The sequence below is a fragment of the Portunus trituberculatus genome, chromosome 47 (genome assembly GCF_017591435.1).
Source record: "Portunus trituberculatus isolate SZX2019 chromosome 47, ASM1759143v1, whole genome shotgun sequence".
In the NCBI taxonomy this organism is placed as follows: domain Eukaryota; kingdom Metazoa; phylum Arthropoda; class Malacostraca; order Decapoda; family Portunidae; genus Portunus; species Portunus trituberculatus.
Window position 1 is genome coordinate 1,381,262 of NC_059301.1, and position 20,000 is coordinate 1,401,261.

At 42.2% G+C, this 20,000-nt stretch overlaps 1 protein-coding gene across 4 annotated transcripts in view; it reads right to left on the reverse strand.

Moving 5' to 3' along the window:
* LOC123520853 overlaps positions 1-20,000 on the reverse strand; it is a 364,869-nt gene that overhangs the window by 251,039 nt on the left and 93,830 nt on the right. The window contains exon 2 of one of the 4 annotated variants that reach the window (XM_045283492.1): positions 133-167. The exons of the other annotated variants lie outside the window; for them this stretch is intronic. The gene's annotated coding sequence lies outside the window, so the exon portion shown is untranslated. The remainder of the gene's footprint in view (positions 1-132; positions 168-20,000) is intronic. 4 annotated transcript variants of the gene reach the window in all.

The window sequence follows — 20,000 nt, forward strand, 5'->3', positions numbered from 1 at the left end:
AGTAACTTTAGCTTAATCAGCGCCACTATTCTTTATGTATCTTTATATGCACCCAATAACCGTTTAAAGAGAGAGAGAGAGAGAGAGAGAGAGAGAGAGAGAGAGAGAGAGAGAGAGAGTAGAATTAAATACCTTTAACACGGCCAAGCTCACAACATCCGGATCACCTGAAATAAAACATAAAACCATTATTGCAACATCAAAGGTGGATTTATGTATATATGTACGAACATTTATATTTTTCTCATCTTCACATACATACATTTAATCAACAATTATTTATCTATATATGCATTTAATATGTATCTGTATCGGTTTTTTTTTTATATATATTTTTTTTTTTACCCTTTGTAGGCAGGTGTGTGAGAACCTGCCTATCTGTATATCCATCCGTTTGTCTGGCCATTTATGAATACATGAATATAACCATCCATCACTTACTCAACTTTTTCGCTATACATTTTTCCACTAGGCATTATCAAACGGAATGTGTGAAATGCACGGGTAGAGCAGAACACCGAGGACAGCACAGCATAGGACGGGACGGGATAGGACGGGATAGGTGGCACGGGATGAGTAAATAGTGAGAGTGGAGAGTAATTGTGTGTATTCAGTCACATGGGGAGAACGTGTGGGTGGGGGTAAGAGGAGAGGGGGAACGGGTGGACGGAAAGTGAGGGCAGGGAAGGCAAGTGGGGTGGGTGGGGTGGCCAGTAGGTGTGGTGCTGAAAGGGATAGAGTATTTGGCAGTTGAGAGTTTAGGTCAGGAAAGGGAAATGAAAGGGTTTGTATGTAGACTGAGGTGATTGAACTGGCCAGGATGGGAGGAGAAGGGGAGGATGAATTGGGTGAGATTAGAGAGTAGATGGTTGGTGGAATAGACTGAAATGGAAGGCGTGAGTAGAGGTCTGGGAATAGTTAGTAAATGTTGAGGTGTATTGTGTGTGTGTGTGTGTGTGATGTGGTGATGTGGTGATGAGAGGAGGAGATAGAAAAAAAAATAAGAAGGTAATAGGTAGAAAGTGGAACAGTTGACAGAAAAAAAGGGACAGTAAGACAGTGAAGAGTTAAGGTCTGGGAGTATGTGATAGATGATGAGGTGTATTTGTGTGTGTGTGGTGATGTGATGATGATAGGAGAGATAAAAAAAGATAAAAGATTAGAGACAGAAAACGGAACAGTGGACAGAAATAGGGGACAATAAAACAGTGAAGAGAGGAGGTTTTGGAGTAGGTGATAGGTGTTGAGTATGTGTGTGTGTGTGTGTGTGTGTGTGTGTGTGTGTGTGTGTGTGTTTGTGTGATGTGAGTGTGATGTGATGAGAGAATGAGAGATTTGAATGTAAGAAAATAAGAGATAGAAAGGGAACAGTGGAAAGGAAAAGAAGTAAAGAAAAACTGAGAGAGAGGTACAGTAAGGAATAAGAGGGAGAATAAGAGACAATACAAGGAAAAATTGAAGATAAGAATGATAAGAGAGGAAGCTAAGAAATGTTATGGTAGATTTGTGGAAAAAAAGATTCTACAATATTATTCTCTTCGTAGTTTATCTATTTGTCAATGTTATTAATTTGGGTCTTGGAGTTGGTGGTGGTGAAGTTTGGTGTTGGTACTAGTTGTTTTATTTACTTACTTGTCTATTTGTGTGTTTATTCGTTGTCACTTATTTAACACGTGTGAACATGCATGAACGACATTCGGAGTCAGCACTGTCATCATCGGCACCACCAACCACCACCACTACATACACCACACCGCATCACAATACATCTTTACAAGCACGCCACCTCTCCATAACTTCACATTCATCACCTTATTTACTACAGAACATTCCTCTACATATCTATTTCACACCACACCACACCACACCACACCACACCACACCACATCACACCACTCCACACCACACCACACCACACCATACCATACTATATCATACCACACCACATCACATCACATTACACCACACCACACCACACTACACAATACTATATCATACCACACCAGACCACACCACATCATACCACTCCACACTATACCACACCACGCCACACTACACCACACCACGCCACACCACACCACACCACACCACACCACACCACACCACACCACACTACCAAATTGATCAGTGCTATGACTCATGTGTTGGGTAAATAGAAAGACATACGATCCTTACCTCCTATCACTCCCAACCTACATAATTGTTTCCGATAACCTATTTTCTGTCGCTTCATTGTATTGTTTTTTCTCAACCTGTTACCTTTTCAGTGTTTTCATATCGTAGATCTTTCGAATTTTACTTTATTTTCACCTACTGACGATTTTACTTTCTGGTATGATATATTTTGCTTTCATATGTTTCCTTACACCTGTGTCTCCTTTACTTCTCAGCCATCTAGTCGTGACCTTATTGTCTTTCTGCACTTTCACTTTTTTTTCCGTCACGTGTCAAATAATCAACCAATTAATTTCCTTAAGTGTCTTGATATTCCTCTTTTGAAATGGTTCAGGTGTTGGAGGAATGAACACAGAAACACGTAAAGTTTCATTATTTATGAATGAAAGGAATAGAATGGTGAAGAAGCCGGTTATCTCATGCACTAGTCAGCTGGGCAGACTAGGGGTGAGTGAGTAGTCAGTGTTGTGTAGCAAGGTCGCGGGAGGGGAAAGGCCAGATGAGGAGTGAAAATAGAAAAAACGGTAATAACGGTAGAGAAAGTACAAAATTACATATCTTTGCAACTAGTAACTGTATTATCTATTCGCAACATCACACATCACATCATTGAATATGCCGTATTGTTTCCTGGAACCCGTTTTCCTCATGAATCCTTTCTTTCCCTCACCTGATGGATCCAATCAGTTCCAAGAGCAGATATCACTGTGGTGTGCTTCTCTCTTATATTGCTAATGAGGATAAAGTCAATTTTATTCCTTTTCATCGAATTCCTAACGCGTTACTTTTTACTATAGTATCACAAAAGCTCGTTAAATTTCCATACACCTACCTTAATAGGTAATCGGAGCATCACTAATTAAGAGATTTAATTGCCTGTTTGTGACCTGATCACGACGCTTCCTTTTTCTCTTATTAATGAAAGGTTGGGTGTAGGAAGGTTATTTTTTTATAGGGTTATCATACTAATACTGCTACTGCTCCGCCTCCTACTCCTCCTCCTTCTCCTGCTGCTGCTATTATTTTTCTCTTATTTATATTTTTTTATTATTTTTGGTTAGTAGTAATAGCAGCAGCAGCAATAACAGCAGCAGCAGCAGCAGCAGCAGCAGCAGTAGTAGTAGTAGTAGTAGTAGTAGTAGTAGTAGTAGTAGTAGTAGTAGTAGTAGTAGCAGCAGCAGCAGCAGCAGCAGCAGCAGCAGCAGCAGCAGCAGCAACAGCAGCAGCAGCAGCAGCAACAGCAGCGACAGCAGCAGCAGCAGCAGCAGCAACAACAACAACAGCAACGGCAGTACTTATAACGACTAGTAGTAGTAGTAGTAGTAGTAGTAGTAGTAGTAGTAGTAGTAGTAGTAGTAGTAGTAGTAGTAGTAGTAGTAGTAGTAGTAGTAGTAGCAATAGTATCATAATTGTTACTAACATTATTTTATTCTATTTTTTTTTTTTTATGTAAGAGGGGATAATTGACCAAGAACATCAGGAGTAAAAAAAATAAATAAGTAAAGTCTCACCTAGAATGCCAGTTCTCGTGCAGGTCCGAGAGAGTTAGCCAAAAGAAAGGGATAATTGTCTTGAAAACTCCCTCTTAAATTAAATCAAGTCATAAGAAGATGGAAATACAGAACCAGGTAGGGAGTTCCAGAATTTACGAGAGAAAGGTAAGATTAATTTTAGGGCTGAGAGCTAGAAGGACCAATGTCAAAAAATGACCAGTTGTTATAAGCACACCACTAAACTAGAAAATCATCAGTCTATCAGTGCTATAATGGCCAATGTCGTCCATGCATCCGGGGAGCTACACTGGCGCTCTTTTGTTGTAATTTCCTGATCTAGTTAATAAAGGATGCAATATTTCATATATACTTTTCTCAAAACTTGGATTTTTTGACATTGGCCCTTAGAGTTCTCAGTCCTATAATTGAAAGTACTGGTTAACTCTTGTATTAGAGAGTGGACAGAATAGGAATGAGAGGAAGAAGAAAACCTTGTGCAGCGAGGCGGTAGGAGGAAGAGAGGCATGCAGTTAGCAAAATCAGAAGAGGAGTTAGCATGAAAATAGCGGTAGAAGATAGCAAGAGATGAAACATTCCAACGGTGAGAAAGAGGCTGAAGAAAGTAAGTTAGAGAGGAATTGATGAGACAAAAAGCGTTAGATTATACTGTATCTAATAAAACTGTGTGAGTGGAACACCACATACATGTGAAGAGTACTCCATACAAGGACAGAGTTTCCAGTTGGGGGGTTAGAAAACTCAAAACGCTTAACCCCATAGAAGCTGTTTTTTGCAAGAGATGAGATGTGAAGTTTCCAGTTTAGTTTATAAGTAAAAGACAGACCAAGGATGTTCGGTGTATAAGAGGGAGACAGTTGAGTGTCACTGAAATAGAGGGGATTGTTGTCTGGAAGGTTGTGTAGAGTTGATAGATGAAGGAATCGAGTTTTTGAGGCACTGAACACAACTAGATTTTCTCTGCCCCAATCAGAAATCTTAGAAAGGTCAGAAGTCAGGCGTTTTAAGGAGTCCCTGTGGGATGGGATTGGCCAAGGGCAAGACATGTACAATAACAGAAGAAAATGAAGAAGAAAGGTCAATTGAGGTGCAGGTGTCCATATAGTCAAAAAGAGTTGTGAAAAAAAAATATATTACGTTATTGGTAAGAATGAAGTTGAACCAGTGAGACATTTATTACATTTAGAGGTGGATCCAGCAATGTGTGAGAATAAATGTTAATTTATCTATTTATATAACCATTTGATTGTTACTTAATTTCTTTATTTCACCTACATTGGCTTTGACACAGGCATACATCTACCCTTTATACAGTACCACCACTATAAATATAACTTTACAATATTACTTTAAAATTTTTACCACTAGAACATCCCCGACTACTTCACAGTTACACCGTTAAACAGACGGTAAATAATTGCAGGTGACATATCTAAATCGACCACTCTACACCTCCCCAGCTTCCTCTCCCTCTCCTTTCCTCTCCCTAAATCGACCACTCTACACCACCTTTCCTTCTCCACACCTCCCCAGCTCCCTCTCCCTCTCCTTTCCTCTCCCTAAATCGACCACTCTACACCACCTTTCCTTCTTCACACCTCCCCAGCTCCCTCTCTCTCTCTCTCCTTCCCTCTCTCTAAATCGACCACTCTACACCACCTTTCCTTCTCCACACCTCGTCAGCTCCCTCTCTCTCCCTCTGCCTCCTTCACACACCCACTCATTCCTAACCTCCCGCGCCTCCTCCTCCTATTAATTAAACCTTCATTATTCTCACCACCGCACGACCTTCGCCTCCCACCTGGCGGCCCCTTGAGCCTGGCTTAATTAAGGTTATCTTTGTAAGCCAACAGGTATTGCTACACCTCCCTCCCTCCCTCCCTCCCTTCCTCCCTCCCTCCGTCCTCTTCTTCTTCCTCTTCCTCCTCTTTATCGTCCTCTATTTTCACTTAACACTTCCTCCTCTACTCCTCCTCCAATCCTCTTGTTCTCCTCCTCCTCCTCCTTTTAGATATTCACCTTATTTATCTTCCTCCTCCTCCTCCTCCTCCTCCTCCTCCTCCTCCTCCTCCTCCTCCTCCTCTGTTGCTGTTTGTCTTCCTTCTTTTCCTTCCTCCTCCTCCTCCTCCTCCTCCTCCTCCTCCTCCTCCTCCTCCTCCTCCTCCTCCTCCTCTTTCTAAATCGAATTATATTAGAAAACAGACCAGTACGAGTTTAGAAGTCTGCAACTGTTATTTTCTTCGTTTGTATTCCTTTGTGTCTCTTTGTTTTTCTCCTCCTCCTCCTCCTCCTCCTCCTCCTCCTCCTCCTCCTCCTCCTCCTCCTCCTCCTCCTCCTCCTTCTGCCCGTCTCGCTTTTAACGTCATTATCAGTAATTCCCAAGTTGAACGCTATAATTTTCTCCATTACTTCTCCTCCTTTAGCGGTATTACGGTCTTTTCTCGTGCCTTTTCTCTCCCTCTCCTCCACTGCCATCTTTAGCCTCATCTGCATTATCTTCATCGCCGCCTCTAGTGTTTTATTCTTCACTCTATTCTTATCTCCCTCCCATCTTCTTCTTGCTCCCTCACCTTCACTCAGCTCGTTCACTATTCTTCCCGTCAGTTTCTTCGTCCATTCACGTTTGTTCCTCTTCATTCATTTGGTGTTTCTTAGCCACGACTAACACTCTTGGCTTTACAGTTCTCTTCTTCCTTGTGAATGTAGTTTTTCTTTAATGTGTATATTCTCTCTCTCTCTCTCTCTCTCTCTCTCTCTCTCTCTCTCTCTCTCTCTCTCTCTCTCTCTCTCTCTCTCTCTCTCTCTCTCTCTCTCTCTCTCTCTCTCGCTCTCGCTCTCGCTCTCGCTCTCGTTGTTTTCCTCAGTATTTCCTAATTTCCTATAACATTAACTAACTGAATTAAACTTAGAACAACCAGCACGAAATACATTCATACACACTGTAGCACACACACACACACACACACACACACACACACACACACACACACACACACACACACACACACACACACACACACACACACACACACACACACACACACACACACACACACACACACAAGTTAATTTGCTCAGTCTCTGGAGGTTCAAGGTTGGTTGGCAGTGTTGATTTGCTGAGGGGCCGTGGGATAAGCAAGGGAAGAGCTGCTGCTGGTGTTGGGGTGGCTCAGGAGACTCGTGGTGTGCTGGATGATGGGGCGCAGTGACAAGTGACAATCAGTGATGGGAAGTGATAGAAAAGCGACAGGGAGATGACTCGTAGGTGATGGGGTTAATTGGGATGTCCGTGCGAATTTCGACAGCGTGGTATAGTGAGTGTGTTGGCGAGGTAGTCATGGTGGTGATGGGAAGTGGATGGAAGTGGTCGTATAGGGAGAAGTGAATATATTGATAGGTGTGTATATATTAACTCCCTTCAGTACTTTCATATTTATTCTGCTTATTATTTGGTGTTTTTATATAGCTTCAGAAACTTGTATGGGGATTAAGATAGTGAAAACTCTCGACCTTCATAAACCCTTTCTAAAGTAAAGAAAATTACCTAACCTAACTCAAAAGTCATGGTGAAAATACGTCCCAATACTGAAGGGGTTAAAGTTTAGAAGATGAGGACAGATTTTAAGATGATCGTGAATGGTAAACGAGTGCAATATACACCATGGTTAAATATCAACAGCTATACAGACATCGATATAGAGAAATATAATGTAGAGAGACAAATAGACATGCAAGAACACAAATAGGCAGGCAAACTGACAGAGAGAGAGAGAGAGAGAGAGAGAGAGAGAGAGAGAGAGAGAGAGAGAGACAGACAGACAGACAGACACAGACAGAAATAGACAGATAGAGACAGAAACAGACAGATAGAGACAGAAACAAACAGATAGACATAGACAAACACAGAGACAGAAAGAGAAGGGGAAGGTAGTAATCTGCATACTTTCCCAATTTCACATTCAGCTGCTCGTGAAACGCCAGTGCATAAATGCAGACAGTAATGCAAAGGGTTTAATTAATATGTCAGTGACGCTTCCGCTGCTTTCGTCTCTCCCTCATCAGCACTTTATCAGCGTGGTCTTGCCTGCCACACACCATCCAGCCCCAGTGATGCTAAACAGTCATCATAATTGAGTGAGGGAATGGCGAATGGATGGCCAGGAGGGAAGTAAAGGAGAGAAAGAAAGGATATGATGATTGGATGTGGGAGGGAAGACAAGAATGGAACGAGGAGGATTAGGAAGAAAAGGAAGAAGGGAGAGGAATAAGAATAAGAAGAAGAGAAAGTAAATTATTTGATAGGAAGAAAGGAGAGGAAAAAGGTGGAGCGTCGAGTTGAAGTTTAGTTCGGTGGATGAGAATTGTTGCAAAGAAGAGACTATTTTTTTAGGGTTGTACGGATGAGAATGAAGGAATGGAATAGGAAGGTAGAGGATGATTAGATAGGTGAATAGTGACACAAATGGGTGGGCTAGAATAGAATAAGAGGAAAAGGAGATAGATTTATTCATATGTGGTGAGGATGCATGGGAGGGAAAGGATATCAAATTAGATGGAAAGAGGACAAGGGGACTGGGCAGATGAATAGGAATGAAAGAGAGGAAAGGAAGAGACGTTGACAGATTGGATAAATGGGGATAAAGGAAAGGCTACCAAAATAACTGAAATAAGGATGAGTAGTGAATGGGTACAAAGGAGAGGAGAAAAGCGAAAGAAAATAAGGTGGAATTTAACGTGAAAATAAAGGCAAAAATAACAAATGAAAGAACGAAAAAAAAAAACAATGAAATGGAAGTTTGACAAGCAACTCAGGAATGAATTAAAATATAAGAAGAAGAAAGACAAAATGAATGGAAGAGAACGTAGAAAAGCAAATAGTGTGAAGAAACGAGAGAGATATTGACGGGAAGCTGAAAAACATACGCACACACACACACACACACACACACACACACACACACACACACACACACACACACACACACGCACACAGACAGAGAGAGAGGCACAAACACGCACATGGTGATCGCGGGGGCATTATTCCAGCTCGTGGCTCCTCAAACTGTGTGCGCCTCACCACGATATGAGGCTGCAGGACCCGCGTGGCCCTGACAGGTGCTCGCCAGCTGCTCCAGGCCCCTGTTTTTCATTACCCTCGAAATTCCTGCAGGAAGAGGAGGAGGATGAAGAAGAGGAGGAGGAGGAGGAGGAGAAACAGGAGGAAGAGGAGGATGGTTTGGGAGGAAGACGTGGTGGTGGTGGTGGTTTTGCTCTCGGTCTTCGTGGAGGAAATGAATGAGAGGTGCACGAGAAAGAGGAAGAGGAGAAGAAGGCAAAAAATAAACATAGGAGGACGACGAGAGAGGAGGAAGGTTGAGAGGTAGGACGAGGAAGAAACTAAGGAAGGAGAGAAAGAGAAGGAGGAGAAAGGAGGAGGAGGAGGAGGAGGAGGACCTGGAATAAATAAAAGGAGAAGAAGGAGGAAGAGAAGGAGAAAGAAGATGGTGGTGGAAGATATGAATGGTGATGAAATTTTAGACGGGTTAAAGCACCACAGAAAACTTGTCGGAGGAGGAGGAGGAAGGAGGACAAGAAGAAGAAGAGGAGAAGGAGAAGGAGGAGGAGGACTGCGGGTGAAAGAAATGAACGGCGATGAAACTTTAGACAGAAAACTACATTCGTGACTGAAAGGAGAATAAAAACAAGAAGTGGAAGAGGCGGAGAAACCGGAGAGAAAAACAAGGAAGAACAAGAATAGGAATAAGAACAAAAATATGAGCAACCAGAAGTAGAGCATCAATAAGAGTAACAAGAAGAGGAAGAGGAATAAGGGAAGGAATAATCAGAAGAAAAAAGAAGTAGAGAGAGAGAGAAGGAAAGGAGGAGGAGGAGGAGGAGGAGGAAATGAATAATACTGATTAAATCGCACAAAAATAAGGTAATGTATTAATAAGAGGGCGGCGAAAACTAGAATTAGTAGAAAGTGGAGAGAGAAGGAGGTCGTTTTAGATAAGGACTGATAAATGGGATAGGTAATGCGAGGAATACAAGGAAGAGAAGAGAGGAGGAAGAGAAAAAGAAAGAATGAAAGAAGGGAGGAGGAAGAGAAGGAAGGGGATTATGGAGAAGTAAAACGAAGGGAATGAGACAGAGGAACACTAAGACAGACGACGAGTGGAAGATAGAAAATTAAGATTGTACTAATAATGGAATGTTGTTTATCACGTGGTGTGCTTCTTCCTCCTTGTCGTGGAAAGAAGAGAAGGAGGAGGAGGAGGAGGAGGAGGAGGAGGAGGAGGAGGAGGAGGAGGAGGAGGAGGAGGAGGAGGAGGAGGAGAAGGAACGGAAGAGACAAGATGATGATGATGATGACGACACTATAGCGTAGAAGGGAATAAATAGTAGAGGAAAATAGATATGACAGAAAGTATAGTAGTGTTATGTACGGAGGAGAGAGAGAGAGAGAGAGAGAGAGAGAGAGAGAGAGAGAGAGAGAGAGAGGGAGCGTCTTCATCCGAGATAATGCATGTAATGAGTTTTTTATTCCGTTTAACATTTACAACCGATCTCTCTCTCTCTCTCTCTCTCTCTCTCCAGTAATCCTATAAAACAGTATCTTTATTTCTCCACGGCGTGAAATCATCAGAGACATAAGCTTATTTCTGATCTATCCTCCCATTCAGCCTCATTTGGGGATAGGGCAAAAAATTTCTTACAAAGGCGAAGCGATGGAATATGTATGAGTATGAATATATGTGTGTGTGTGTGTGTGTGTGTGTGTGTGTGTGTGTGTGTGTGTGTGTGTGTGTGTGAGAGAGAGAGAGAGAGAGAGTGTGTGTGTGTGTGTAAAGTTTATGACCCGGACGGATATTGTGCACATGTTGGGTGTTTTATTTGTAATTTATAGAGGATGTTTCAAGTTGATTTACTGGGGATGTTTTAGGCTGTTACAAGCGAGCCAGCAGTCTCAGCGAACGCGAGGAAGCCGTGGTGTGTGTTCCTCGGTGTATATATCTCGCGGGAGCAAGAGGAGCACCAGTAGCATCTGTATATCTCTGTGACTCTCCCTCCTTCCCCCATGAGAGCACCGCCACACAAGGCTCAGCTGTTGCGTCACTCCATCCCAGTGCAGGTGTTCGGTGACTGTTGGTTCTGTGACGCTTGTCTAAATACCGCGTGTGACGTTTGGTTTATTGAATCAGTAAACGCGATGCCTCACTGAGACAAACACGTAGGACACCCGACCGCCGCTCTGAAAGGAAAGGACGCTAAGTGCAGCCCTCACAGACACCACTGGCAGATCCTGCCCAGTCAAGGCCACGACACAGGCGCGCTGCAATTCCAAAGCCTCGCGGGTGGCGGCGACTCCACACAACCCTGCAGTGACAATGTGATTTGACAGCATCGACCTCCCTCACTTCCTCGCTCCTGCACAAGATTCTCTCTCTCTCTCTCTCTCTCTCTCTCTCTCTCTCTCTCTCTCTCTCTCTCTCTCTCTCTCTTTCACGAGACGTAGAGGTTTACATAAAGCGAGTAGCAAGGTTCTCTGTACTACAGAGAGAGAGAGAGAGAGAGAGAGAGAGAGAGAGAGAGAGAGAGAGAGAGGTGTCAGGGAATGCAGGATGTGATCTAAAAAGGGTGACCGTTCTAATCCCTCAAACTACCGTTTTATAGCTTTAATGTCTTGCTTGTCTAAAGTTTTTAATCTATCCTCAATAGGAAGATTTTTAAACATTTCAGTTCACAATCTTCTATCTGATCGCCAGTATGGCTTTCGTCAATGTCGCTCTACTGGTGATCTTCTGGCTTTCCTCGCTTGAGTCTTGGTCATCCTCTTTTAGAGATTTCGGTGAAACTTTTGTTATCGCGGTAGACATATCAAAAGATTTTGATAGAGTCTGGCACAAAACTTTGATTTCAAAACTGCCCTTCTATGGTTTCTCTTCTTCTCTCTGCAACTTTATCTCAAGTTTCCTTTCCGACCGTTCCATTGCAGCCGTGGTAGACGGCGATTGTTCTTCTCCTAAATCTATTAACAGAGGTGTTCCACAGGGTTCTGTCCTGTCGCCCACAGTAACTCCCAGGTAACATTGAATTCATATATTTAATTCAGGCATATTACGTAAACAAATAAAATATAGCGATATTTCTTTTTACCTCTGATATTTATTTTTTTTATCATGATTAACTTGAAGGAAAACATCGGAGAAAGAAATTGTGATAGAGTGAATGTTCCTGTTATGAGTAAAGCGAGGAGATCAGCGGAGTGGTATTGAGCTCTCTCTCTCTCTCTCTCTCTCTCTCTCTCTCTCTCCGGGACAAATTATTTCCCCACATAATCGTGGTTTTCTTGCCTAAGTCTTCCTCCACTCATCCATTAGTCTTCACGCCAGCTCGCACATACTTCTCTCTCCTGTCATTCCTCCCTCCCTCCCTTCCTCCCTCCCTCATCCACTCCCTTACTCTTCTTTAACTGCCGCCTCCCTCCTTAGTTTTTCATTCTGTCCTCTTATTCTGTTTTCATGTTTTTCCTTTGCGCCGCTTGCTGTCCTTCGTTTTCTCTTCGTTACTTTTCCTCTTTCTTCTCATCTTCTCTTCGTACACCTAGCTACGGTTCTTTTACTTCCTGTGTTCGTTCTTTTCTCTGTCCTACTTTATATTGGATTTTCTATTATGCTTATTTTTCCCGTTTTTTTTTTTTTTTTTTTTTGCACTTTCACTTTTTCATTCTTTCAGGTTCCTTCCCTCTCGAGTGTTCTTTTTTTTTTTTCATTTAATTCCGCTCCTTTCTTACTTTGCCCACACATTTTCCCTATCCATCCATTCACCTGTCTTTCTCTGCCTTCTTCCTTCTCTTTCTCCTTGCCTTCATCCCTTCATTCCTTATACTTCGTTTCATATTTTCATTACAACTGCCCCAAATCTTTCCTTGTGCCCTTCCTTTCTCCTTCCTCCTTCCTTCCCTGATGCATCTTTACGCCTCCCCATCCTCTTCCTCCTCCTCTTCCTCTTGATGTGCAATAGAGTAAGAGACGAGCCGGGAAGAAATACTGCCACTAATTTGTACCAGGCAGAGAGAAAATGGCGTGGCTGTGGTTAACGCGTTCACTTAATGTATTTCTGGGTGCGATTATCGAAAGTTAAATGCTGATCGCTTAAGAATTTAGTCGGGGATTTGCATAAGCCCGCCATTTTGTCTAGGCCAGGAGGGTGGTGACTTAGTGTTTAATGGAGGTTTAAAAGGATAGATTGAGTTGTTTTGAGCTTTTTCATGAGCCGTGACCTTTTTTGGGTGCTTTTTTTTAATCTCTTCAGTACCATGACGCTTTGATATTTATTCTGCTTACTGTATGGTGATTTTTATAAAGCTTCAGAAACTTATGTGGGGATTAAAACAGTGAACACTCTGGCTATTAATCTTCTCACCTCCATAGACCCTTCCTAATGTAAATATCATCGTCTAATTCTAAACAGAACTGATGGTAGAAATGCGTCCCAGTACTGAACGGGTTAATATGATAGTGTGATTTGGTGTTTTGGTTCTTAAAGTTGTTGTGTTTTTTTTTTTTTTTTGTGGGGTGTGTATGTGTCAGTGCTCGATGCAAATGTTACCTGAAAGGATTTGCTCCATAGAAAACGACACTCAAGTTTCTGTCAAGTAAACTAAGTGACGTTTTTTTTTTTTTTTTTTTTCGTTTCTGCTTTTCTTCTTACTCCTCTTCCTCCTCAACTAAGTGATCTATTTTTTGCTTTCGTTTTTGCTTTTCTTATTTCTTCTCTTCCGCCTCCTCTTCCTCTTCCTCTTCCTCCTCCTTCTCCACTTCTGCTCCTCCTCCTCCTCCTCCTCCTCCTCCTCCTCCTCCTCCTCCTCCTCCTCCTTTTCCTCCTTCGTCTTCATAAGCCTACATTTCTCAAATTACACTGGATAGATTAGTTCTTCACAATCACTAGAGGGGAACTGATCAATTATCTTTTCTTTAGTGTTCCTCCTCCTCATACTCCTCCTCCCTTCTACTCCTCTTCTTTTTCCTCCTTTATCATCTTTACTTTTCAACAAGTCAACATTCTTATAGTGACATTGAACGCGGCAATATCAAATACCTCCCCTTGACACCCGCACATGCTTCCTGTGGCCTTCATTCTTCTTTGTCCTCCTCCTCATCTTCTTCCTCCTCCTCCTCCAGTCAACAGCTATAATGGGGCCTCATCTCCCAAGACACTCTCCCCAGTACCTCCCTCTGCATGAGCCATAATGAAAGCGATGGCATTGAACGAGAAATGGTCAGTGATTAGCCATTGCAGCAGTGGTGGTGGTGGTGGTGGTGGTAATGGTGGTAGTGATTGGAGCTATGACGGTGGGAGGTGTGGTAGTGGTGCCGGTGGTGATGGTGTGTGTGTGTCTTTATGGGGACATAGCTTTGGTGATGGTAATGATAATGGTGATAGTGATAGTTGTGATGGTGGTTATGGTGATGGGGACTTCATGTTAAGAAAAAGGAAAGGGAAAGAAGGAAGAAGGAAAGGGAAAAAAACTAAGGAAGGAAGGAGGGCGTGAAGATAAACATGTGAAGAGAGATTCTATAAACATTTTGTCAAAGGTGTGTTTGTGTGTGTAATTCACCTCGGTCGTCTGCTGGTCACCCAGCCCGTCTTCCCCATTACCGAGCGAGCTCAGAGCTCAGACCGATCTTCGGGTAGGACTGAGACCACAACACACTCACATCGAGCGAGGCCACCCTCGAGTTACATCCCGTACCTATTTACTGCTAGGTGAACAGGGGCTACACATTAAGAGGCTTGCCCATTTGCCTCGCCGCGCCCGGGGCTCGAACCCGGACTCTCTCGGTTGTGAGCCGAGCGTGCTAACCACTACACTACGCGGTGTGTGTGTGTGTGTGTGTGTGTGTGTGTGTGTGTGTGTCGGAGGGTTCAATAACTTCATGACCAAATTCGAAATAGAGAATATATGTATAGCAATTAATATTATTTTTCTTGACACTGTAAAATACATTGTAATATTTGCCTCACATTCCTGTATTATAGCTATTATTCATCTGTGCAATATAACGTGCCTTATTATTACATATATCTTGTTTATATCATTGTTTATTAGTTATATTTCTAATTTTGTTTATTTTCTTCAGTAGGTATGTCTTCAGTGTAACAAGAGGACAAAGTATGTGTGTGTGTGTGTGTGTGTGTGTGTGTGTGTGTGTGTGTGTGTGTGTGTTTCACTGTTTGATCTGCTGCAGTCTCTGACGAGACAGCCAGACGTTACCCTACGGAACGAGCTCAGAGCTCATTATTTCCGATCTTCGGATAGGCCTGAGACCAAGCACACGTCACACACCGGGACAACAAGGTCACAACTCCTCGATTTACATCCCGTACCTACTCACTGCTAGGTGAACAGGGGCTACACGTGAAAGGAGACACACCCAAATATATCCACCCGGCCGGGGAATCGAACCCCGGTCCTCTGGCTTGTGAAGCCAGCACTCTAACCACTGAGCTAATGGGTGTGTGTGTGTGTGTGTGTGTGTGTGTGTGTGTGTGTGTGTGTGTGTGTGTGTGTGTGTGTGTGTGTGTGTGTGTGTGTGTGTGTGTGTGTGTGTGTTCTATAAAGGAAATATTTTTAAGAACTGTTTTTGGAGAAGTGCCAAGTTTACGTGTGTGTTAGTGCCAGGTGGTGGTGGTGGTGGTGGTGGTGATGTTCTGCAGTTGTTTGTGGCGTGATGATGGGGAGCAGGAAGGGCGCTGAGTATGAAGATAGGGTGAAAAGAGAGGAACAGGAGGAGGAGGAGAAAGAGGAGCAGGAGGGAGGGGGGAGAAGAGATGAGGAAGAGAGGACGAAAAAAAGTACGACAAGAAGACAACAGAAAGTAAAAAAGAAAGGATAAGAGAAAGAAAGAAAAGAGCAATAAGAAAAATGGTAAGATCGTGAATTGAATGTGAAGAAAATAAGAAAAATACGTAGGAAACGAAAAACACTGATGAAATATGAATGATAATAAAAAAGAGAAAAAACAAGAAGAAGAAGAAGAGGAGGAGGAGAAGGAGGAGGAGGAGGAGGAGAAGAAGGAAGAGAAGAAGGAGAAGGACGAGGACGAGGACGAGGAGAAAGAGGAAGAGGAACAGGAACAGGAGGAAGAAGAAAAAGGAAGAGGAACAGGAGAAGGAGGGAGGAGGAGGAGGAGGAGAGGGAGGAAGAAAAAAGAAGAAGATTGAGAAGGAGAAAAAGGAAAAGAAGAGGAAGTGCAAAAAGAAGAAAAAGAAAAAAAAAGTGCAAGAAGAAGAAAAAGAAAGAAAAAAAAAAGGTGGAGAATAAGAAGAAGAGAGTGGTACAGGGCTGACACCGAAGTTTTTATAGTGAATGATGTATGTAGAGCTGAAGGACGATGAAGGAAACCGAAAGGAAAAATCAAGTTATTCTCCCAACAAAAAAAGAAAGAGAAAAAAGCAGAAATGAAAGACAATGAACAATGTGAAAAATAGAATAAAATATAATAGAATAGACAATCGTGATAAAATAATGAAAATACGAAGAGATGAGAGAGAGAGAGAGAGAGAGAGAGAGAGAGAGAGAGAGAGAGAGAGAGAGAGAGGAATAAAACATAGGAAGATAATGCTGTTATGAAGCTTCCCTAATTTTTATTCTATCTTTAACGGGAAAAAAGTTTGCAAGAAAAGAAGAAGGATGAGGAGGGAGATAGGGGGGAGAGGAGGAGGAGGAGGAGGAGGAGGAGGAGGAGGAGGAGGAGGAGGAGGAGGAGGAGGAGGAGGAGGAGGAGGAAGAAGAGGAGTAGGAGGAGGTGGAGATGGAGGAAGAGGAAGAAGAGGAGGAGAGGAGTGATCTGGTTCCCTTGGGAAGCATAAACTTCACGGAGACTAACATTCGCACGCGCTCAGAGGGATGAAAGCTCTCTCTCTCTCTCTCTCTCTCTCTCTCTCTCTCTCTCTCTCTCTCTCTCTATCCCTGTTATTTCTTCATTATGTCCCTTTCGTTTCACATTTTTTTTTTTTTTTTTTTTTTTTTGCCGGTCTCTTACTCTCCTCTTTTTGCCACCTGCCAGTCTCCACCACCGTGACTTTAGTCCTCATCACGGGATTTCTTAGTGTCTTTTTCAGGAAAGGCTTTATGATATGTACTTTCTTTATATTTAACCCTACATTCTTTTTTTTCCCTGGGTTTTTATTTTAATATTTGTTAAATTATGTAAGTACGTCTAATCTTTGTTTCATTTTTATCAGTTATATTTGTTCACTTGTAGGATGTAATGTAAGTGATATATATAGTATATATCCTTCTATATGCTTTCAATATCTTATCTACATTTTTTACTTATTTTCCTTCTTCTTACTGTCAACGTGCACGATTGAAGAGGAAAGAAAAGTTGGGTATGTGTCGTCTTGCTTTACTTTCTTACCTCAAGCAATAAACATGAAAACACAATAGATTAGTGTGTGTAAAGTGTGAGTAAAGTTAAAAGATTTTCTGAGACCAAAACGAATGTACAAGGAGACGATACTGCATCGCTCCTTTAACTGCTCTAGATATAAGCCTATACCCTTGAATTATGGATGTGGCAGTCAAGGATTTAGTAGGCATCCTGTTACCTTCCATATTTCAGTCTGTTTCTTTTTCATGGAATCATGTCGGCGTGCATTCAAAATCATTTAGTCTATGTTTCAGGCAGTCATACATTTGATTAGTCAGGCAGTTAGCCGATTAAAGAATCAGTCAGTCATCCAGTAAGCCAGTAAGCTCTCCTGGACTTGTTTGAATTTGGTTACAAGGAAAAATACAAAGATATAATCAGGAAGCGTTCCTAGAATAACCTAGACCTTATCGAGAAGTTGTAAAAGAGTTTAACCGTTTTTGGTACAGAGAGAAAATGAAAAAACACTATAGTTATGAGAGATTTTGCAGACTTATGACATGAAGTTTAATTTCTCCTTTGATTTCATGAGGTGGTAGAAAGAAGTGACTTAGGTAAACAGGTAAAGTGAAAGTGTTTAACTGCACATGTTGTGACCTGCGAAAGACGGACGGAAGAAAAAAATCAGAGTATGGGTCAGTAGTCAGGATTGTAAGTACATACTGAGTTCAAGCTAGATAAACTTAGATTTGAAATGAAAAAATAAAGGAAGGAATTGTTCCATAAATAAAGTGGTTTATGAATGGAAGATAATCCGGAAGCAAGTGGTCAGTGCTGTGCCATTAAGATACTTCAAAAATTTGTGGCTGATGATTAGTGGAGGTTAGTAGATATGTTTTTGTCAGTTATCAATAAAAGGTAATTATACTGATTAAGTTATTCATAGGGGACTGGCAACTCACAGGACAGATTTATTCCTTCCTTTTTGTGGACCTAAGCTAGTGACCCTCTTACATAAGGAGAAAATATGGAGGTGTTGGGGCATCAAAGTGGGCAGAACTTTTTTCATAAATCTTGTGCCTTGCTACTGAGATCCGAGCTTCGATCCTGCGCAAGTGTTGCTAAGACTATTAATATCATCTTTCTTCTCTTCTTTTTCGCTTATTCCCCTAATTCTTCCCTTTTTTTCGCTTTTAACTCCTCTCCTTCCTCTCATCCATCATCGCTCCTTGCTCGCAACATTCTTTCCTGTGTCTTTTACTGTGTGCCTCCTTGTGATCTCTTTTCCACGACTTCATCTCTTTTAGCTCCTTCACTCATCGCATCCACTACCGCAAACTTTACCTCCTCCTCCTCCTTCTCAGCCTCCTCCGCCGTCTCCCTCCCCCCCCACTCCTTTGCCGCCTCCGAGCTCCTCGTTCACACCTTGCTGCCTCGTTAAGTGGCGTTGAGCAGCACGCAACACACACCTCAAAGGCACCTCAACGCTTCCCCTAAAAGGCAATCCCTAAGTGTCCATGGGCCTTTTTCAGTCGTCATACTTTTCTTTCACATTTCTGGTTTTCTTTCATTTTTATTTTGACGTATCATTCTTGGATTTATTTGTATTTCTTGGGATATGTTTTTATCTACACTGTTAACTGCAACTGCATTCTTCCTTTTGGTAATGATAATCTTTAATCAATATTTTCATCATTTTTTTTTCTTACTGTCATATATAAGTTAGATATTTCCCTCCACTTTTATTCATTTACCTTGGAAAGTGTGAATTTCTTTTTTTTTAGTAAGGACATAATAGAGTAAATAAAAACGATCTGCAGTAAGACAATAGATATTCACATGTTTAAAGCCTGTCTGACTGCATCCACTTATCATTCCTATTCGTATATTCATTTTATCTTCTGTTAAAATTCTCTTTGTTAAATTCACCATCAATCTGATTAATCTCTCCTAGAACCAATTTGTCTTTGCTTCCTGGTCGATGCGGTAATATATTCTTTCTCTCTCTCTCTCTCTCTCTCTCTCTCTCTCTCTCTCTCTCTCTCTCTCTCTCTCTCTCTCTCTCTCTGAAGTAAGCGATGGAAATACAAATCACCAACATCACCACCGCCACCTTTATCCATGCCTGCTTTATCTCCTCCTCCTCCTCCTCCTCCTCCTCCTCCTCCTCCTCCTCTTCTTTCACCTGTCCCGCCTGATTTCATCATAATCACCCAGCTCGCTCCTGCTCTACCTTTGGAAAGTGAGGCACTGCAGGAGGAGGAGGAGGAGGAGGAGGAGGAGGAGAAGGAGGAGGAGGAGGAGGAGGAGGGGAGGTTTCTGACAGTATTCACGTCCAACATTACATTGAATTACGCCTTAGAGTGAGTCATTCATTGCCATTATCTTAACACACTGCTTGCCTCCTCTTCTTCCTTTTCCTCTCCCTCTCCCTCTCCCTCTCCCTCTCCCTCTCCCTCTTCCTTCCTCTTCCACCTTGATAGAGCGTATACATGCAAGCTCCGTAACAAAGGAAGATGGAAATAAGCTCTCTGGCTGAGAAGAAAACCCTGAACAATTTTGCATGAAGTTGTTGACACTCGAGAAATATAATGTAAAGATAGTATATGATAAATAAAACTCCGGTATCATAAATGTGCCATAAATAATTACTTGATATTGGTATTACGTCACGTTAATTTAAATGGCCTTAGTTATGGAAGTGTGGCTGACTCCTGTGTGTGTGTGTGTGTGTGTGTGTGTGTGTGTGTGTGTGTGTGTGTGTGTGTGTGTGTGTGCTCATGCCTTGATTATCTTCATTTTGTCTGTCTCCCTATCTGTTTGTTTGTCCGATTATTTATTTGTGTATGTCTGTCTGTCTACGTATCTGCTTTTTATTTCTTGTCCTGAGCTTCATCCTCTCTGTTTGTCTGTGTATGTGTCTCTGTTATCTTTG